This window comes from Notechis scutatus, chromosome 6, assembly GCF_049901735.1.
Source record: "Notechis scutatus isolate UNSWTSFEM ecotype Mainland chromosome 6, rNotScu1.2, whole genome shotgun sequence".
NCBI lineage: Eukaryota > Metazoa > Chordata > Lepidosauria > Squamata > Elapidae > Notechis > Notechis scutatus.
In genome coordinates, this window is record NC_142014.1 from 74,435,397 (window position 1) to 74,458,505 (window position 23,109).

At 43.5% G+C, this 23,109-nt stretch overlaps 1 protein-coding gene across 4 annotated transcripts in view; it reads right to left on the reverse strand.

The window, feature by feature from the left end:
- Positions 1 to 8,892, reverse strand: part of KRAS (KRas proto-oncogene, GTPase) — a 40,062-nt gene extending 31,170 nt beyond the window's left edge. For all 4 annotated transcript variants that reach the window (XM_087968823.1, XM_087968825.1, XM_087968826.1 and 1 more), the window contains exon 1: positions 8,782 to 8,892. The gene's annotated coding sequence lies outside the window, so the exon portion shown is untranslated. The remainder of the gene's footprint in view (positions 1 to 8,781) is intronic.
- Between the last annotated feature and the right edge of the window lie 14,217 nt (positions 8,893 to 23,109).

A 23,109-nucleotide genomic window follows, 5' to 3' on the forward strand; every position in this document is an offset into this window, starting at 1 on the left:
TTCCCCTCACTGACTGAAGTGGATCACTTCATCCCAGGGACACTGCAACTGTCATAAATATGAGCCAGTTTCCAAGCATGTGAATTTTGATCACATGACCACAGGGAAGCTACAATCATCGTAAGTGTGAAAAATGGTCATAAGTCAACTTTTTTCATGCCGTTGTAATTTTGTAACGGTCACTAAATGAATTGTTGCAAGTTGCCTCTTTTGTGTCATGGAAAACTGCAGGCCACACTCTTCTGCTTAGGGTTCAGTATATAGCCTCTAATTCAAGGGGTCTCCAATCTTGGCAACTTTTAAGCCTGGCGGACTTCAACTCCCAGAATTCCCCAGCTAGCTTTGCTGAATTCTGGGAGCTGAAGTCCTCCAGGCTTAAAAGTTGTCAAGGTTGGAGACCCCTGCTCTAATTCAGCTAGACATCAATAGAGATTAGCTGTTAAAAGTCCATAATTCAACGTTATATTTCCTGGAACATCGGAGGCTTCTATGCTTTTAACTTTCAGTCCTCGACTTGTGACCACAATTGAGTCCAAGGTTTCTGTTGCTAAATGAGACATCGGTTAAGTGAGTTAGTAAAGAGAATCTGGGCTTCCACACCGCCTTTGCTTGTCATGACCCACTGCAGCTGTTGTAAATATAAGCCAGTTGCCAAGCACCCGAATTTTGACCACATGACTAAGGGGATGCTGCAACAGTCATAAGTGTGAAACTTATGGTCATAAGTCACTTTTTTCAGTGCCGTTGTAATTTCGAAAGATCAGTAAATGAGCGGTTGTAAGTCAAGGAGTACCTGTATGGGGTATGTCTAACCCATGAGATAAAATGAATCATGTGGGATTTTTGGTGCTGAGTTTGGTTGTTTTCTTTCTTTCTTTTTTTAAATTCGTGTTTTATTTAGTTTTCTTTTCACACCATACATATTTTGTGGACAGTGTATTGACTAGGTCAATGTCCTTTTTAAACAATGCTAACTAACAATAATAGAAATAGTCTATATATAAAATGAAATACGACTCATGCATCATCACAAAATGTCCAGAACTGTGAAGCCTACAAACTTGAAATTTGGCACGTACGTTTCTCTTGGCTTCTAGGTGCTCACTAAGAAAGGATTTTTCAAAATGACCATCAAAGCATTAGTATTTTGTATATTATTATTAACATGCTCTGATGCTAAGGAGTTCTACTCCCCTTCCCCACCTGAAAAGAAATCTGTTCCAAATGCAAAACACAAGCAGAGGAGAGGAGTTTCCGTTTCAGAGCACCAAGCAGTTTTAGTACAGAATAGTTGAGCTAAGCCACACCCAGGCTCCTTGCTATCTCTTGCTCACACCGCAAATACTGTTTCAGTTTCCAAACAGCCCTCAACTCTCTCACACACTGACAGGACATTAGCCAGATGAACACCGATGGATGCTGATAGGCAGAAGCAGAATTTTCCCCTTATTTTCCTCTCCAAAAACTAAGCCTGACCATATAGTTTCGTAGCAAAGCACAGGTATTGAGCTAGTTATATATAATCCTAATCTTCCAACATCAACAATCCAATTCTCTCTTTATAATTCTTTCTCATTTTTTTCCATTAATTCATTTAAGCATAAATAATATTTTTTTTCACCATGTTTTTTATCCCCTATTAAGTCGCTTATATTTAATATTATTCATTATTCCACCATAATTTCAATATCCTAAATGTCTAGAAAATATTTGCAGCTCAGGTTGAAATGTGAGGTCTTTGGTGCTCTCTGAGTTTGGTTTATTTCTTACAGACATTTCATTACCAAACTAGATAACATCTTCAGTGTTAAAAGGGAGTGGGTTTGCTCCCTTTCTGGCCCTGATGATGTTACCTAGTTAGGTAATGAAACGTCTGCAAGAAAACAACCACACTTGAGAGCAGCAAAGACTCCATATTTCAACCTGAGCTGCAAATATTTTCTTTCTATCACTAATTTGAACCATGAATGTTTTCAACAAAGAGCCTTTAATTCATATATTGATGTCTCCTCAGACAAGGACCTGTGACGTATGTCAGGCTGAATCAGAGGGTGATGTGACCAAACCCAACCTTGAGTAAAGCAGGATTATAACTAAGTTTAGTCATATGATATCCAAGCCTAATCTAATCTCAAGAGATAGCAACATTTCCCTAACATTAACAGGGCTTAGAAGCTAAATTCTGGTTGGTTTTTGAACAGAGAACCTTCAAGAAGGAACCAGAAATCCAGGCTAAACTGGGAAATGCAAAAAGACAACAGTACACCCCTTCTGTCTCTTTCCAAGAAAAACACATGAAGTAAACCAAAAGTCGTGTTCAGCTCAAGAAGACTTTTAGCTAATGTATCAGAAAAGCTATTTCCTTTTTGGAAGACCTTCAACAATATTCTCCATGTTGGCTCCAGATAGGCAGAACAAATGGAGACAGGCAGTTTCTCAAACAAGCAGGCCCAATGTCCCGAATTTTATAGAAGATTCTCCAGCACCTCAGCTGGCATCATAAAGTTAGCAACTGGCACAGCAGTGATGTGTTACTGCCCACGCTGCTGCATTTGGGACCGTCTGTAGCTTTTGGATGGTCCTCAGGGCAGCCCCATGTAAAACCCATTGCAAGGGTTTAATCCTGAGGTGGCCTGGGCATGACTGACTGACTCCCTGAAGGACTTCTGAGTTGAGAAAAAGATGTAGCTGGTGCCCAGGATCAGCTGTGCAATGCTCCCACAGCCACAGCTGCACATGGTTGGAAGGAGGCCTGCAACCACATGAAAGGCCAGCAGTGAAAATGTCCTCAGCTAAGGCAGAGGTGGGGAACAATGGCCCTTTTATGACTTGAGAACTTCAACTCCCAGAATTCCTGAGCCAGTCCACAAGTCATAAAAGGGCCATTGTTCCCCACCCCTGGCTCAGGAATTCTGGGAGTTGAAGTCCACAAGTCATGAAAGGCCCATGGTTCCCCACCCCTGGCTCAGGCATTCTGGGAATTGAAGTCCACAAGTCATGAAAGGCCCATGGTTCCCCACCCCTGGTTCAGGAATTCTGGGAGTTGAAGTCCACAGGCCATAAAGGGGCCATCGTTGCTCACCCCTGGCTCAGGAATTCTGGGACCTGAAGTCTACAAATCATAAAGGGGCCATAGTTCCCCAAACCTAAACTAAGGGGTAAAAGGTAAAGCTTTTCCCCTTTCCAGTCATGTCCAACATGATGGGCGCAGTGCTCATCTCCATTTCTTAGCCAAGAGAACCAGTGTTGTCCGAAGACACTTTCCACATTCATGTAGTCAGCATGACTATACACCAAAGTGCATGAAACACACTTATCTTCCCACCAAAGTGGTACCTATTTATCTTCTCGCATTTGCATGCTTTCGAACTGCTAGGTGAGTACGAGCTGAGGCAGGAACAGGAGCTCACCCCATCCCACAGTTCTCGAGTCTGGAACCTGCACTCTCAGCTCTCCAGCTTACAGGCTCAGTGACTTTAACTGCCATCATGCCCCTCAACTAAGAGGACACAACCACAAAACAACCACAGTCTGGTTAGAATTACGCTAAAATCTACAGCCAGACCGAAGCAGACCACAGACCCAAGGATCAGCACGCTGAAATCTTCACCCATGCAGCCTGAGATGTACAACTGGGCATTGTCCACATACTAATATAACTGAAACCACAAACTGATGGGAGGACCTAACCCAGGGGTTTCATGCAGATGCTGAACAGGAATGATGACTGACCACCAAGGATAGAGGTCAACCACTGCAGAATGTGTCCCATTCGCCACCACTATGGTGATCCCAAAGGATACATGATTGAATCCAGGGGTGGGATTCAACCGGTGTTACTACTGGTTCGGTGGTTACGTTTTGCACTCTGCGTGCGTGTGTAATACACCTTAAGCTGTGCCGCCTGGACAGCTGAACAGCACTGCGCGCGGGTGTGCAGCGTTTGAAAAGCCACTTTTTCCTGCTTTTACAACCTCAGCTGTGCCGCACAAAGCAGCTGAGGTTGAAAAAGCATGAAATAAAGGACAGGTAAGAGCCCAGGCGGGTGGGTGGGCCAAACAGCAGAAGGCACAGAACAAATTCGGTGTCTGCTACTCTTCAGAGGTACCGGTTCTATAGAGCATCCCACCCAATTGAATCTATATTGAAAACTGCTTAAGAGACCAAGGAACACAAGGATACACACCCAACCAATCACTCCACCAAAAATAGGGGGCGTGCATGTAGGGGGCGTGCATAAGCGCACCAACGTGCCTACCGTCCCTGTCCTATTGTTTCTCTTATTCTTCTTTTATTTTTCTTATATGTACCCATTTCATGTATTCACAACTATGTATACACTTATACTTATTATCTTGTAAACAATTGGCAAATCAAATAAATAAATAAATAATAAATAAATAAATAAAAAATCACTGGCAAGTGTGACCAAGGCTGTTTTACACGACAGGTCAGGGGGTCTTCAAACTTGACAGCTTTAAGACTGGTGGCCTTCAACTCCCAGAATTCCTCCTGTTAGCTCAGGAATTCTGGGAGTTGAAGTTCACAAGTCGTAAACTTGCCAACTTTTGAAGGCTGTTGCTACAGGCCATCCTCGACTTGCAACCATTCATTTAGTTCAAGGTTACAACGGCACTAAAAAGAAGTGGCATTGTTTTTCACACTTACAATCACTGTGGCATCCCCATGCTCACATGATCAAAATTCAGACACTTGTATAATATAAATATAACATAATAGTAAAGATAAGACAATGTAATGATATCTTATACCAGATTACAATGAAATGAATGATATTATGTACTAGGTTATGCAAAAGTTGAGATTTGCTCAAAAAGGATGATGTGAATTTATAATTAAAGTCTAATAAGGAGTTATCAATAATATAATATAATATGTATAGTTGATATATATAATATGAATTGTAATTTAAATGTAGAAGGGAAAGACTGTTGATATTGTGCACAAAAGATATGGACCAACAGACACACTATACAATGAAAAGATGGTTTTAGTTGATGTTTGTTTGTATATTTGTATTTGTTAATATTTGTTGTTAAAATTAAAAAAAAACTTTTAAAAAAAATTCAGACACTAGGCAACTGGCATGTACTTATGACAGTTTTGCAGTTCCCCGGGGTTACGTGATTCCCCTTTCACAACTTTCTGGACAAGCAAAGTCAACGGGGAAGCCAGATTCACTTAATGACCAAGTAATGAACTGAACAACTGCAGTGATTCATTGAAAAAGAAAAGCCATAAAATAGGACAAAACTCTCACTTAAGAATTGTCTCGCTTAGCAATGGAAACTTTGGGCTCAATTGTGGTCATAAGTCGAGGACTATCTGCATTTTGCAAACCCAGTTAAGTTTGGTGCACACCTGCTATTTAATTGTAGCTCGTCCCTGATTTACGATCACAATTTTACCCAAAATTTACGTTACTTTTTTGTTTTCTGTAAAAAAAATTTTTTATTTTTTGACAACAAACATAAACAAGCATAAACAAAAAACAATAAAACCTTCTTTCAATTGTACAGCGTGTCGGTTGGTACATATTTCTTGTGCATAATAGCTACAGTCTTTCCCTCTTAGATTTAAATTTATCTTCAAATTAATCAACTTTCCATGTCATGTTATTATTACATCATCATTAGACTTTAACTGCAAATTCACATTGTCCTTTTAGAGCAAATCTCAGTTTTTACTAATTCTAATTCATATTATAATTCATTCCATAGTAATCAATTATAATACATTATCTCTATCGTATTATATTTACTATTGGATTATATTTATATTATAACATATTTCATTTTCCTATTTTTCTATCTAGCCATTGATAAAATAAATCCCATATTTTATAAAATTTATGTTGCTAAGTGAAACATTTGTTAAGTGAGCGTGCCCTATTTTACGACTTTTCTCGCCACCGTTGTTCAATCAAGTGCATCATTGCATTTGTTCAGTTAGTAACACGGTTGTTAAGTGAATCTGGATTCCTCACTGACTTTGCTTGGCAGAAGGTCGCAAAACGGGATCACATGACGCCCTCCAGGACACCACAACTGTCATAAGTACATGCTAGTTGCCAAGAGTCTGAATTTTGATCATGTGACGATGGGAAGCTGCAATGTGAAAAACGGTCACTTTCTTCGGTGCCGTCGTAACTTTGGACGGTCACTAAATGAAGTGTTGTTAAAGTCGGGGATCACCTGTAGTAGTTAGCACACCGGGCAAACCCAGCACATTCGGACAAGCAGCAAGCAAAATAACATCTTCTGCCCAATTTTGAGCACTAAAACATTTTTTGCTTTAAGCATGAAGACAAGAACAAAGAAAACAAGCCATACTGGAAATGGCGGGATGAACTCCTTGCACATTTGCCATTAAGCTGATTTTTTTTTCCTTCCTGTGTGGAGCTGGCCAATAAGTGGACAGAGAGCCCCTACTACAACGTGCGGTCCATGCCTCTGGTGACAGCAGATGGCAGCAGTGACAACAGCCACAACAAGAGAGAAAGGACACACACACCCACGTCCCGCAATCCTCTCAGTTTGAACCCTCTGCAGTCTCCTGGGTCGGTCTTCTCCCACACTCTGTTTTCTTTCAACATTTATGGTGGGGGGACAGGATGAACTTGATATTTTTTAAAATTAGGCAAGCTAGCATTTCAATGAAATGTTTTTTTTATGCAGTATATCAGGGCAACCTGGCCTACCCAATTATGGGACGGAGCATACTGCTTCTGCCTTTCAGCCCCAATCCAGGGGCCTTCACAGGCCTTCGACAAACTATTTTTGTGTTAAATTGATGTTTTAATGACCAAGAAATAAAGGGAGACTAGTACAGGTCTATTTCAAGTTAAACGTAAACATAAATTTAACACTAAGCTCATCAATATTTCAATTGCCTTCGGCTCTCCATCCCATTTTTCCACCATGGTTAAATGAGTTTTTTTTTTTTTTTTATAAGGTGGCTTTAAAGGTCTCGCTTTTAAACCCAGGCCAGATTATCTTGGGTTCCCACCACCGATGCAGGCTGGACCATCAGGAGACGACAAAACACCGGGTGAAAACTTGTCTGGCATGGAGTTAAGGTCCACTCTACCGTGTTTCTCCTAAAACACAACCCACCCACCCCAAAAAGAAGGCCCAGCACAGGTTTGTGCACAGGGGTTAAAATTAAGCCCTACCCTCCAAAATTTGGCCCTATTTAAGCACGGCAGGCTTTTTCGGGTGGACGGCTACCAGTAGCTGGAGTTACCGTTACAGGTAGACAACAGTGTTGGGTCACATCGCTTGCTCTTTTCGGCCGCGAAAGCAGCGGCCCGGTGTCCAAGCCAGGAGCATGAGAGGTAAAATTAAGACATCCCTCAAAAAGAAGGCCTAGCTGTTTTTTTTCAGGGGTCCAAAGAAAATAAGACCCGGACGTATTTTTGAGGAAACACGGTAGATCCTGGGAGAGAAGCTGAATGAGGACGGTCACACATTCAGGGCTTATGAAAGCTTTCACGACCCGGTAGCTCTTGAGGCAGAAGTCACTAGACCCAACAACAATGGGTCACAAAAGGATCTGGGGGTAGAAGCAGTTGGATCGCTGAAGGGGCATCATTCTGTGGTTAAAAAGGAGCAACGGTCCATGGGGAACATTGAATAAAATACAGGTAGTCCTTGACTTACACCACAACTGAGGCCAACATTTCCACTGACAGTTGCAAAGCGAGCTCTGCTCCATGTTATGACCTTTTCTTGCCACGCTTAAGCAAATCACCGCTGTCGTTAAGCTAGGCACATGGTCGTTAAGCGAATCTGTCATCTCCGTTGACTTTGCTTATCAGAAGCTTGCAAAAAAGCGAATTACATGATCCCGAGGAAAACCGCCACAGCCATCGTAAATAGAGGTCGGTTGCCCAGTGTCCGAATCCTGATTGCTGTGGCCATGGGGATGCTGCAAGGGTTGTATGTGTGAGAAACAGCCCTACGGCACCATTTCAGGGCCGCTTGTAACCTCAAATGTCACCAAAGGAATGGTTGTTAAGTCGAGGAGTACCAGAATAACAAGAGTTGGGCGGGACCTCGGTGGTCTTCTTGTCCAACCCCCATAACATTTCAGCCGAAAGCTTGTCCTCAATGAAACTGAGTTTGACTGACATCCCTGGTGTAGGGTCTCCTGCTTGGGCAGGGGGGGTTGGACTAGATGACCTACAAGGTTCCCTTCCTTGTATTCGGTTATCTGTTATTATCAATCTCTTTAAAAGCTCCTGTGATGGAGCACAAGTCTGGAGCAGAGGCCAAGGGCTTTTCTTATGCTCAGCTGACATTGTTGGGGTGAAAGCAGCCCCTGCTGGCCGGACCCCCTTCCACGCCTTTATATCCGGCCTTTTTTGTGTTTTTTTTAAAGCCTCCACTAGATCCAGGGTGTGTTTTGTGTGTTCGTGTGTATGTGTGTGTTGCAGATGAGCTCTAAGTCCTGGGCAGAGGAGGGGCGGGGGGAATCTGGGGGCTCCTGGAGCAAAGGCGCCCCAGTTTGGCACGAGTTTGCATGAAAGTTCCCACAGGAAGCCGGCTGGCCTTTCCACGGGGCGCCCCACCAAGGGCGGCAAAAGCAGCCAAGCCGAGCCGAAGGCGCCTGGGGTCGGTGCGCTCCCTTTACCCCGGGTCCGAAGCGAAAGGAATCATCGGTCCCTTAGAGAGAGAGAGAGAGAGAGAGAGAGAGAGAGAGACGACCCCCACCCTCTCCGCGCCCCCCCCGATTCCCGGGCATCGCGCGCCCACTCGCCTCTCTGCAGCTCTCCAGCGCTTCTGCTCTGCTCCGCTCCGCTCCTTCTGGATTGAAATGGACGGAGCCGGGATCGCTGCTGTTCTCTCGCCGCTGCCGATCGCCGAGCGGGCGAGGGCGCGGTTCTCTCTCTCTCTCGCTCTTGGGTGGTTTTTTTTTTGCAAGCGCTATCGAGGCCTTCGGCTTTCCATTGGACGACCTTGATGGGGACTTTGGGAGGGGGGGCAGCCGTGGGCGGGGCCGCCCCACGGAGGGAAGAAGAGGAGGAGGAGGAGGAGGAGGAGGCGTCCACCGCGGCGGGAAGGTTTTGCAAAAGAGAAGGAAGAAAAAGGCGCAGCGGCCAGCCGGGAGAAATATATATATATATATTTTAAAGACGCAGCGCCCAGCCTGGGAGGTTTTGCAAAAGAATTAACAAAAATAAAGGTGCAGCGCCCAGCCCGGGAAGGTTTTGCAAAAAAGAAAGTATAAAGGCGCAACACCCACAGCCCGGGAGGTTTTGCAAAAGGATTACAAAAATTTTTTAAAAAATGTGGCAGGTCCAGCCAGGAAGGGTTTGCAAAAAAAACAAAAAACAAAAAAAAAGGACGCAGCGCCCAGCCGGCTAGGTTTTGCAAAAGGATTTAATTTTAAAAAGGGCGCAGCGGCTTATCCGACAATAGGTTACAAAAAGAAAGGCGCAGCGGCAGCGCCCAGTCGGGTTGGGCACGGCCGGAGAAGGAAAGGGAGCCTCTCGCGGTGCCTTTCTTCCTTCGCGAGCTTCTGCCCGAGTTGAGAGATTCAAACGCTTGACGCGCCCCAGAGTTTGCGCCCCGAGCAGCGCGCCTTTGGAAACGCGCAGGAGCCCTGGCCGGGCAGCCCTCGCCAAACGCTAGCAAGAAGGCCATTAAGGGAAGGGAAGGAAAATCGCTGCAAAGAGACACGGGGATTCCGCGCGTCAGGAAGCCACGCGCAATTCGGGATCTTTGCAGGGAGGGGTTGTCTCCCTTTGCATGTCGGAAACGATCCGGAGTGTGGGTGAAATCCGGGTGGCAGATAAGGCGGATCCTAATCTCACTTGCCTTGATAAACTGGAGAGATGCTTGGCATCTGGGAGGAGGGAATGCCCAAGGTAGTTGCTTAACATCAGAAAGCAACAAGGCCGTGGGAAAGAAAGGAATCAGAATCAGTAGAGAGTTGGAAGGGACCTAAAGGGTCTTCTAGTCCAGCCCCCTGCTCAATCAGGAAACCCTATACCATTTCAGACAAGTGACTGTCCAGTCTTTTCTTTAAAGCCACCAGTAATGAAGCACCCATAACATCTGAAGGCAAGTTCTTCCACTGGTTAATTGTTCTCTGGTTAATTGTTCTCATTATTAGGAACTTTCTCCTTAATTCCAGGTTGCTTCTCTCCTTGATTACTTCAATCAATCAATCAGTATAAAGCTGGAAGGGAATTCCTCCCAGAATTCCTGAGCTAATATGACTAGAGGAGGAATTCTGGGAATTGAAGTCCACAAATCTTAAAGCTGTCAAGTTTGAAGATCCCTGCTGGATAAAAAAGTGCTGACAATGGTTTTGGTTGGTTTGTGGCAGTAGGTTTCATAAGTAGTCCGGTGTGTAGGTGTGTAGGTGCTTTCACTTGGCTGAATTAGCATCTAATCCAGTTGTTGTCCCATGCTTTTCTTTATCTTAAACCAGTTTTGCTCACCAGCTAGTGTGGCTTCCTGATATCAGAGGGGGTATTCAGCAGGTTCTGGAACCCGTAGCGGAAATTTTGAGTAGTTCGGAGAACCAGAATCCCACTTCTGACTGGAGATTTTACAGTATCCTTCCCCTGCCACGCCCACCAAGCCACGCCCACAGAACCGGTAGTAAAAAAAATTGAATCCCACCACTGCCTGATATGTTTTGATTTCTAAAGGGGAAATGGGTTGTGTGGTTAGAGTCAAAAACAGAGAGGAGACATAAAGCTTGATCAATTTTTTACTTTTATACTGACTTTATTGGTTTCTCTTTCAAGAGGATCTGGGTCCCAGCCTTCAGTGGCTAGATGGAAGGCTGAGTCAACCTTGCACCTGGGGAGATTCGAACTGCCAAATTGCAGGCAGCTGGCAAGCAGCAGAAGTAGCCTGCAGAACTGCACTCTAACCACTGTGCCACTGCGGTTCATATGCCTTGATTGGAAGATACAGGTAGGGGACGGGAAAAAAAAAAAAACCTTACGTGACTTTGGATACACGACAAGATTTTGTGAATTTTTCTAGAATACAATCGAGCCTCCCTATTTTGGTTATGTTCTGACCCACGCCCTTTTCCAACAAATCAAACACAATCCAAAATGAACAGAAACCTTGTAATGCTTTTATAAAATAATTAGCTGTGATAAGCACAAGCCTTGCCAAACTGTGCGAGACTTACCAAAAGATAACAGACAAGAAACAATTTGCAAAATAAGAATCTTCAAATACAAACTCAGGATACTGGAATGTCCACGAGGCTGGAGTTTCAAAACGTCTTTGCCTTCTGCAAAGTACGTTCCTACTGCCAGCCCCCACAATCTCTGAAGGCAGCAGTCCACTCCCTAATGGTCCTGGCCCCTCATCTGAGTCCTCGCTCTCCTCAGCCATCTGCACCTGCTGCTGGCTAACCACAACAGGTTACATCTTACCTGATTCTTGGTGCTTAGGAAAGCAGGGGGGAAAACACAGATCAGCAAGAGTACCATAGTAACAGAGCATCACTGGCTACGTAAGTGTTTCAGAACTTCTGTGCATAAATATAAGATGAGATGATACTGAATTGAGAGCCAGTTTGGGATAGGAAGCAAGAAACTAGTCAGAAGTGAGAGGTAAATGACATGGGTTTTGTAATTTGTTAACTAACATAGGTACTGTGTATTTTAATTTGATTTATTTTCTCTCTTTTAAAATGATGTTCAGGTTTAGTACTTTTACTAAACTGCTAAGCTGGAGACTAGTTCCAGATAAGAAAAAGTTCGTTAGTAAAAATTGGGCTCTGTTTTATCTCTTTTGGGAACGCCAAGCAATCTTTTTCCTTACAATTTAAACCAGGGTTCTCCAACCTTGGCAACTTTAAGACTAGCGGACTTCAACTCCCAGAGTTCCTCAGCCAGCAAAGCTGGCTGAGGAACTCTGGGAGTTGAAGTCCGCTAGTCTTAAAGTTGCTAAGGTTGGAGACCCCTGATTTAAACCCTTCTGATGTCAGACCTCATTTTAATGAACATGTGTAATATTTTGGGATGCAAATACGTAACATGTTTGACTACATGTAACTGATTTCCTATGCAAAGGGGAGGTTACTTCTATCCTGGTCCAATCAACTTTCCTCTTGCATTTTCTTTGTGGTGTAAAGTATAAAAAAGGAAACGTAAGATGATCTAAAAGGTGGTAAGGTGGTCAAAAGAATTTAGGCCAGTCTATCTCATTCTTTCACTCCTGGGAAGAAGAAGGAGGCCACAGCAAACCACTTTACAAAATAGTGCCAAGAACATTGCAAGGACTCCTCCAGGCAAACCCACGAGTCAAGACTTAAGACTTGAAGCAAAATAAATAAATAACAAAACGTACATCTTCAATCAGGAAAAAAAGAGCAAAACCGTATCTCTCCTAGCAGAGCATCTCAGTTCAGCTCACCTTTTCAATTAAAAGAACAAGTATTCTAGATTCTGTGCATTTTATTTATTTATTTGCAGAAAATCTCTTAAGCACGATCGTGAAGTATGTGCACACATGCAAACACACATATGCACACACGGAACTAAATATAACCACTTTCTGTTTTCATTTTTTACCTTTTAATAAACTTTATTGATCTTTTACATCTTTAAAAATTGAACAAAAAATATACCTATTATGACATTAACAGTGTGACATCTATCTCATATACTTCTATTTTGTGCTTATTTACAAATATATACAATTTGTGCGAATATAAGCTTTTAATCTATAAATTGCTTATCATTAATTCTTCCATCGTCCATCTGTCTTAATTCAATCCAATCAGACCATTTTCCCCAAATTCTATTATATTCAGACTCCTCTTTCTCTCATAGCATCAGGGTTAATTTATCCATCTCAGCACACACCATTATTTTTTGAATAATCAATTCGCCTGATGGTATACAATTATGTTTCCAACATTGAGCATAGGCAATTTTAGCAGCCGTTAGAATGTGTAATATGTTTTAGATTTTTCCCACATTTCTTTTTAAATATCTGGTTCCAAATCTATTTGTTCCTTGAGGATCTCTTGCAACCATTTTTTAGTTTTAAACTAGTACTTCTTGGCTTCTAAACAAGACCACCATATGTGAAAAAGTACCTTCTTTCTTCTTGCACTTCCAACATGCCCGGTTCATGTTAGGATAAATCTTTGCCAATCTTGTAGGGGACAGGTATTTATTTATTTATTTGCAAAAAATCTCTTGGGCACGATCATGAAGTATGTGCACACATGCAAACACATATATACAGTGGTGGGATTCAAATTTTTTAACAACCGGTTCTGTGGGCATGGCTTAGTTGGTGGGTGTGGCTTGGTGGTCATGTGACTGGCCAACTCAACATCGCTCACATCGAGGCATGTATCTCCTCGCCCGGCCTCGTGACTGTGGGGATGCTGCAACAGTCGTAAGTGTGAAAAATGGTCATAAGTCACTTTTTTCAGTGCCATTGTAACTTTGAATGGTCACTCCACACAAGTAAAGTACTAGCAAAGGAGGGAAAAAAACTCCAGAGATGTTCCTGAGACAGGAAGTCTAGTCCTGCCAAGAATGTAATAAGGGTTAACGGAGAGGCAGTTTCTGTAAGCAACACCAGAATGTTTCCTTCCTTACAGGATTAGGCCAGCAATTTCTTCTAACAACCAGTTCTCCGAACTGCTTAGAATGTTAATAAGCAGTTCTAGCAAATAGATGCGAACTGGTAGAATCCCACCCCTGCATATATGCACATACACAGAACTAAATATAACCACTTTCTGATTTATTTTTTTTTGCTGACTTGTAGAAACCTGAAGGCCCTATCTCCCCCCAGAGTTGCATTGTGCAAGTTTTCCCCCCAGTTTAGTCCAACTTTGCACAAGTCGCATGGGTGTGTTCTGACCTAGGCTTCCTTAGAAAGCATAAAACACAATCTTAGTCCCGGCAAAACCTCTTTTTTTTTTTTCCACAGCTGTGAATTACATTCATTCACAACCTGCAAGGCTTCCCAAACAGTCTTTCAGGGGAATGTTGATAAACACCCACCTTATCACACTTGGAATGCTGCCAGAGAACTCATTGCCAAACGCAGGGCAAGGCCAAACTTGACACAGAGTCAAACAGAACTTTTCACCGCTTGAATCGACCAGACGAAATAATTGCTTCCTGCAAAAGCTCATGTCCCGTTCACTCCTCTTTTATGTCCTATTGGAGGGGCCAACTATCTCTGAGGTGTGGCTTTACTCCTGAGTCGACCCTGCTTTCTCAATTGTTCTTGTCTTCTGGTAGCTCTGCGCATGCGCAGGCTGGGAACCGGTTCCAGAAACTCCCCCCGGCTTGCCCTGGCCCCATCCCTGCCTCCGATGCAGAGCCCTCGTGTGAGCCCTCCTCAACCTCCAAAACTGGCCCAGGTTCCTCCCCAACCTCCTGTCCGACATTGCTGTCAGCTCTGTCAACCACCGGCAGGCCACAACAGGGTGTAACACAGTTAGTTGAAAAATCTAAAGTTATGCCAGGCTGGGAAAAGAATAGCTCTGTCTTTTGAGTCATGATCCGGGCTTAATTTGCACAAATGCTTCTATTATTCTGCCTGATACGTTATAAAGCCATCTTTCACTAACAGATAAAATATATATTTATAGCAGCGCTATTGTTGCAAGGGGAATTTTAAGGCTGGGCTGGATATCACTTTCCTGCCATCTATAGAAATCTATAAATCTATATTATTTATCCATTCACACTCCTCTCCAGCCTGCTACTGGATTTCTTTAGATGGGTGTATAGTATGTTTAGATCTGCACAAAGGCACACCTACCTACATATAATTGCATTTTTCAATGAAGTAGGATAACTAACAGCAAGATTGTTTATTTGGAAACTATCATTTTAATCAGGGATGTCCAACCTTGGCCACTTTTTAAAAATTGTGGACGTCAGCTCCCAGAATTCCTCAATCAGCCAATGCTGGCTAGAGTATTCTGGGAGTTGAAGTCTACACCTCTTAAAAGTTTCCAAGTTGGAAAATCACTGTCTTCGAGGGATGACTCTTTTTTATATATTTTTTAGTTGTTTTTACATACAATATGTGCTTATTGAACTGCGTACTGTCTGGGTTGATTCGTTCACATAGTAATACTTATTAAGTTTCTAATTTCTACCTCTTTTATCCAGCCATTGATAAAAAATAAGACCCAAGCTCAAAAATATTCTGTGTCTTCTTTTTCTTTTATCTTCAATGTTAATCTGTCCATTTCTGCACAGTCCAATATTTTTTAAAATTATATCTTCTTCCGTAGGTATTTCCTCCCTTTTCCAATGTTGTGCAAATACAATTCTTGCTGCTGTTTAAAATATGCAATAGCAAATATACGTTCCCTTTATCATATTTTTCTGGTATTATGCCTAACAAAAATAATTATGGCTTATAATCTAAATACTGTCTTAACAAAGTATGTACTTTCGTCCATTTTTTTTCCTGCTTTTGGGCATGTCCACCACAAGGGATAATATGTGTCCTGTTTTTTGTTGCATTTCCAACATTTGGTAGACATATTTTTAAATATGTTTGCTAGCTTCGCCGGTGGTAGGTGCCACCTATAAAACATTGACGTTGAAGGACCTGCAGCTCTTAATTTCATAAGACTCATTCAAAGACTTACCAAGCGAGAAGAGCATGTAAGCATTCAAATGTGGAGTTTGTGGGCACCATCCCCATCCAACACAGGCTTTAAAGATAACTTGCAACCTGTTCCTTCCCCTTCCCCCAGGGGTGGGATTCAGCCGGTTCAGGCCGGTTCGGGCGAACCAGATGTTAAATTTACATCTGATTCACTGAACCAGTCGTTGAATTGACCAGCTGGCCCCACCCACCCTGCCTCCTCCCAGGAGTCTCCATGCAGCCTGTTTTGGATGCAGGTAAGTGCAGGGTCCATGTGGAGGCTCTGGGAGGGCGAAAAACAGCCCACCCAGAAGTTCCGGAAGTTCAGAGATGGGCCTGTTTCCGGCTTCTGGAGTCCAGGAGAGGCTGTTTTCACCCTCCCAGAGGCCCGAGGGAAGCCTCCGGACTCTGGGGAAGGCAAAAAACGGCTTTCCTGGAAGTCCGGAAATAGGCCTGTTTCCAGCTTCCAGTGGGCCTCCGGAGCCCGGGGAGGCCATTTTCACCCACCCAGAGGCCCGAGGGAAGCCTCTGGACCAGGGGTCCCCAACCACCGGTCCACGGACCGGTACCAGTCCACGGAACAACTCCTACCGGGCTGCGGCTTGCTGGGCGCCGCCATCTTTTTTTCATGAAAAAGTGCTTCCGGTGAGCTTTTCCGGGTAGAAAGCTCACCGGAAGCACGTTTTCATCAAAAAAAGATGGTGGCGCCAGCGCTTCGGTGAGCTTTTCCGGTAGAAAGCCATTTCTACCCGGAAAGCTCACAGGAAGCGCTGGTGCCATCTTTTTGATGAAACGTGCTTCCGTGAGGTCACCGGAAGCACTTTTTCATCAAAAAGATGGCGGCGCCCAGCTGATGCCGGTACCGGGCGCGGCACCCAGCTGATGCCGGTACCGGGCCGCGCGCCAAAAAGGTTGGGGATCACTGCTCTGGACTATGGGGAAGGTGAAAAATGGCCCTCCCGGAAGTTCCAATAGGCCACCCACCCATGGCCCCGCCCACCCAGCAATCAGGCAGAGAAGCGATTGTTGGGATTTTTGAATCCCACCCCACCCTTATCCCCCCACATTGATAGCAAGTGCTGGTCCTTATCCCTCCATCTTTTTTTAATAAACACCAAATGGAATATTTTCCTTTCTGCAAAGTGATTCATTTCCCCTTCCCTTCCTTTGAAATGTACTTTAGCCTACAATCGGCAGTAAATCTCTCTGCGCTTCGTGTCACTCATCTCCATGGTTAAGCCTGCCATGAGTAAACGGCTTGCTTACGTCTTTCTGCCCTCCAATCTGGAGTTCCTGTCTTCATCCGACAGCATTTTAGCAGCCTTATTTCCTTTACATCTCCCGCTCTCTTGATTTCAAGGGGCTGGTTTTCACAAAACACCCTTATCAAGGCAGGTTTTTTTAAAAAAAAAACATAGCGTCTGTGTTTGCGTAACTTCTGGATGTCTATGGAGCTTATCGGTCATCCAGGTCACGGTTTTGAAGAAGCTTCTTGGATGAGAATCTAAACCAGTGGTGGGATTCAGCCAGTTCGCACTGGTTCGGGAGAACAGGTTGTTAACTTTCTGAGCAGTTTGGTGAACTGGTTGTTGGAAGAAATCATTAGGGCAGAGAACCGGTGGTTAAATTATTTGAATCCCACCACTGATCTAAATGTCTCCAAAGAGAATTTTTTTTAAAATGTAGAAGGTCCAGTTGCCTTTTGAAAAAAGCTGCTTTGGGACATAACTTCTGAAACTTGGCTAGTTATAATCCAGGTTAGGTTTCTTCTTCGGTTTTGAAGATACTTCTTGGATGAGAAGCAAAACGTCTTCAAGAGAAAAAAACAAAGTTGGATTGTCGTTTGAAAAAGCACCTTTGGAACCACCATGACCTGGATGACTGACAATCTCAACAGACATTCAGAAGTTATGCAAACATAGCCACTATTTTTTAAAACTCTGATTGCTGTTTGAAAAAGCACCTTTGGGATATAACTTCTGAAGTTTGGCTAGTTCTAATCGGGGTTAGTTTTCTCTCAATTAATGTCTTGACTTTAGGAGTTGTTGTATTTTGGATTTTTTTTTCCAGACCTTTTGAGCTGCGAAGGGAGAATGCAGCGATCTCGCTTCCAGTGTCATGGGCATAGATCAGGAGAGGAAGCGTAACTCATCTGGGCTTCCTTCTTCTCTACGCTTAACTTCCCATCTTTGAAGCATCCAGTGCTTCTCGCCATGAGAGCTGAGTCATCAGGGTGGCAATTGGACACTTTCTCTGTGGATTGCAAAAAAAAAAAAAAAAAAGGAAAGGAAATACGTTATTCTTTATTTGTTTTTCTGCTGAGAGGAATACGGATGCCAACTTGACCCACATAATAGCAATATTCCTGGGCTCTTCCCCGACCCCAGCAGAATGAAATTGCAAACTGCAAATCCATTGAATCTTCTTTTCCAGCCTACGCAGCTTTGATGTAGAGCACAGTCGATTCGAAAAGGTAAAAAAACAATGCTTGGCCCTCGGTGTTATTAAGGAATGGCTGTATCTAGTGGTGGGATTCAATTTTTTTTTTTACTACCGGTTCTGTGGGCATGGCTTGGTGGGCATGGCAGAGGAAGGTTACTGCAAAATCCCCATTCCCTCCCCACCTCACTAACCTGCTTTCCAGCTCCGTTCTCCTGTGCAGGGCAACCAAAGAAGACCCAGACGATCAGCTGGGACTCAGGAGACAGAGAATAGATGGGGGTGGGGCCAGTCAGAGATGGTTTTTGCCGGTTCTCCGAACTACTTAAAATTTCTGCTCCCGGTTCTCCAGAACTGGTCAGAACCTGCTGAATACCCACCTCTGGCTGTATCAGAAAAGATTCAGATTTTCTTCTCAAAAAGAAGAGAGTTCAGAACAAATGAACACTGTTAAGATAAGAATAGCTGAATATTCAGGTGGGATTTTTTTTATAGACAAATATGGCTGCATTTAGCAAGCGTGCCTTTCAGAAAATTATAGTTTTCTGTGTGGGTTTTTTAAAAAAAGTTTTATTTTTTTATCTATTCAGATATGCTATGTAAACACCCAGCTTCCTGGAAAAGGCTCAAATTTTGGGAAAGCTGGAAGAAAAGAGAAGAGGACGATTACCAGCAAGATACATAGATTCAGTTATAGTGGTAATAATGGTATCCTTAGGAAACCTAAATGACCACATTAGTGTAGATCGTCAGGGAGAAAAATCTATGTACAGATAGTCCTTGACTTAACAGCCATAGTAAAGGTAAATGTTCCCCTCACACATACATGCTAGTCGTTTCCAGCTCCAGGGGGCGGTGCTCATCTCCGTTACAAAGCCAAAGAGCCAGCGCTGTCCAAAGACACCTCCGTGGCCATGTGGCCAGCATGACTAAACGCCGAAGGCACACGGAACGCTGTTACCTTCCCACCAAAGGGGTCCCTATTTTTCTACTTGCATTTTTACGTGCTTTCAAACTTCTAGGTTGGCAGAAGCTGGGGCAAGTAATGGGAGCTCACTCCATTACGCAGCACTAGGGATTCGAACCACCGAACTGCCGACCTTTCTGATCGACAAGCTTAGCCACTGAGCCACTGAGCCTAACAACCATAATGGAGCCTTATGATTCATTGCAAGTCATGACAGTAAAAAACAGGTCTCCCGCGTGACTGACCCAATTTTGCAGCAGTCGTTAAGTGAATGCTGCCATTGTTAAATGAACCCCACCGTTAATTTGTTTTGGCCAATTTTGCTGAAAACCAGACGTAAATGCAGATTTTTCAGTAAAACACAGTCACGTGATCTTGTGATACTGCAAAACAACCGATATGAGGTCATATGATCATCAGGGGCAACCATCAGAATTTAGGAAGCAGCTCATAGGCATCTCCAGGTGCTCCGCCATAACTTGGCAACTAAACTTTGCACTAAATGATCGGTTGTAAGTTAAGGACAACCTGTAGATGCTAAGAACCCAAAACAATTTGATGGCATATACACCGATCAGTCAGTTTCTATTTATCCTTTCACATTACAAGAGGGAAAAAAAATATGTTTCAAAACATTTGGTGCACAAACGAAGTCAGTTTTTTTGTTTGCCACCAACTCACATTTCTGTTCTGAAATTGTGGTCTCTTTCTACATAGCTTTGTATTAGAGGCTTAACCTGGTTAAAGAAAGTTAGTTTGTTCAAGCTTCTTTTGCCCATTTTTCAGGCTTAGTTAGTTTTAATCTGGGTGGGTTGGTTTTTTCATGGTTTACTACATTGTTCAGACTTACCCTATTGGAATAGTTTATGGTTTAAGAATTGCAGGAGCAGAGAAAGTAAGATTATTTTGTGACCAAGCGAAGTAGGAACATTGTAAGGATATGATTAAAAGAAAAATTAAGATGGCAGGTTGGACAATGAATGTGAAGCTCTGGTTATTCCTTATGTGGAGTTCTTGATGCTCTTTGAGCTTTAGAATTACAGAATGGGTCTCCATTCTCTTCTTAAAATTATAACCATCATAAATATGAGTCAGTTGCCAAGCATCCAAATTTTGATCGTGTGACCACGGGGACATTGCAACAGTCATAAGTTTGAAAAAGATGATAAGTCACCTTTTTCAGGGATGTAACTTTGAACGGTCACTAAATGAAGAGTTATAAGTCAAGGACTACATGTATATACCGCTATGGCTACATTCTGAACCAGGTGAAATGTCTTTATTGATTTATTTATCAATAGAATTTGCATGCTGCCTGACTCTCTTTGTAATCTAAATATCCTTTCCTCCAAGTTCTTTCAAAATAGCCCAATTATGCTTGGGTTTTATTTTCCCAAGGCAGGGCTCTGCTAACTGCCAACTTCTGCCAGCTCTATTCAAGAATGTTGAATATGATGGAGGAATCTTGAACAGTCAGCTTTCTAACCACTAAACCACAAGGAACCTTGTTTGAGGAAAAAAGAAGTTGGCTAGGCCTGAAACCACAGTGCTAATTCATGATGTGGCACCTTCTTCTGGTCTTAACCCAACAAATTGTCTAGTTGCTCATTCTGGTATTACCATATTTTTTTGCAGTATAACACGCACCTAGCTTTTGGGGAGGAAAACAAGAAAAAAAAAATCTGCCTCTGCCTCCCAGCCTATCGCGGCCTCCGCACACCCCATTTTTGGCCTCCACGTGTCCCATTTTTGGCCTCCGCACACCCCATTTTCAGCCTCCGTGCGTCCTGTTTTCGGCCTGTTCCACACAAATGAAGCTGTGAGTCAAGCCCACAGCTTCCACATCCCAGATCCAAATGGGCCATGGCCCAGTAACTATGTCGCGGCCAGAAGTGGTATTCAGCAGGTTCTGACCAGTTCTGGAAAACCGGCAGAAGTTGAGTAGTTTGGAGAACCGGCAAATATCACCTCTGACTGGCCCCGCCCCCATCTATTGTCCGCCTCCCGAGTCCCAGCTGATTGGCTGGGTCTTCTTCTGTTGCCCTGCACAGGAGAACAGAGCTGGAAATCAGGTTAGTGGGGTGTGGAGGGAATGGGATTTTGCAGTAACCTTCCCCTGCCATGCCCACCAAGCCGCGCCCACAGGACTGATAGTAAAAAAAATTGAATCCTACCACTGGGCACGGCCCAGAGGTTGGGGGCCCCTGCCCTATACCATTCCAGACAAATGGCTATCCAGTCTCTTCTTGAAAACAGAGATGATTACCACCCCCTAGAATCAGATATGATTGGACAAGGGAAACCTTTTACCTTTTTATTCCACTTTAGCAAAACCAGGTCTTCAGAGCCTTGCAAAAGAGGGTCAAAGTGAGGCCTATCTTATCTACGGAGGGATGATGTTGTGGACTTCAACTCCCAGAATTCCTCCTCCAGTCATGTTAGCTCAGGAATTCTGGGAGTTGAAGTCCACAACTCTTAAACTGGCCAAGTTTGAAGACCCTTGCATTAGGTGGACTTCCTTAAAAGAGGGGAGTCAGGGGGGGGGGGGGGGGGGGGGGGGGGGGGGGGGGGGGGGGGGGGGGGGGGGGGGGGGGGGGGGGGGGGGGGGGGGGGGGGGGGGGGGGGGGGGTAACATTCCTTGCCTCCCTGCTCCGGGGAGTCAAGTAGACATCATAACTGGGAAAAGACACTCCATCAAATAACCTGGTCCCAAGCCATGTAGAAGTTTCAAGGCGACCCCTTGGATTAGACCCAGAAGCAAATTGGCAGCTAATGGAGATGACGCCTGCGGATATCTAGGTCTACCCCAAAATTACGTGGACCGTGGCATTTTGAACCAACTTCCAGATAACTTTTCAAGGGCAGTCCCTTGTAGAATGCTTTGCAACAGTCAAGACCAGAGGTGACTAGGGCATGGGTGACTGTGAACAAGGATTGTTGGTGTCACATTTTCTCATCAGGATATTTCTGAACCCTACCGAGATGAACAGCAGATGGAAACTCCAAATTTTGTAAAGACAGCTACGACGTTGCTCATTTCCAGACTTCAGAACTAACCTTGTTAAAAATTTGGCAAGCTCTGTCTGACGTAGGATTGCCAACTGATTAAACACAAAATCCTTGCTCTTGTGCTTTCTCAGCAGTTTGGTCTACAAAAATCAAACGAAGTTTTTCCACTGCACGGCTATATAAACCATGTCAGATGTTCTTGTCCCTAGAACCAACCACTCTGGAAGACACGTGGAAAACAGGCTCTTATAGAAGTTGGCAGCCATCCCTTAAATATATATTTTTTTAAACCATATAAAGATGTCAATTGGTAAAACTCACTTGGGAGCCGGTGGAAGAAGAGGAGAGGCAAGCTGCTATTCAAATGACTCCATTCCTATTGAACGTAATTTCAATTCCATCATTAATAACACATGTCACAACAAGAGAATTTATCCATCTGTCCTGGAGATAATTAAGTTTGAGCTCTCAAGCTTTCTCCCCTCCAAAATATTTAACACAGGACACAGAGAACATAGGAAAGGAACGATCAGCTTACACATCTGGTTGAACTTTGCAACAGAAGATCTGTGGGCTTAACGCTCTCTTGCTGCACTTTCTTTATCCATATTAGCATTACCAAAATGTTCTGCCAACTGACAGTTTCATGTTTTGCTGTTGGTGCTGAAAACAGAGATGGCAAGAGCATAACCAGAGGAAGAATGAATGGAACAAGTCAATCGAGAGATGTTATTTATATCTTACCTTTATGATTTTTTAAAAAATAAATTAGAATATAGAATATTGGCCAAGTGTGATTGGACGCACAAGGAATTTGTCTTGGTGCAAATGCTCTCAGTGTAGATAAAATAAAAGATACATTCGTCAAGAGTCAAGAATCATCAGGTACAACACTTAATGATAGTCATAGGGTACAATAAGCAATCAAATCATACTAGGAAACAATCCATATAAATTGTAAGGATACAAGCAACAATACTGGTGGACTTCAACTCCCAGAATTCCTGAGGCACCGATGGGCACCTTTTATGACTTGTGGACTTCAATTTCCAG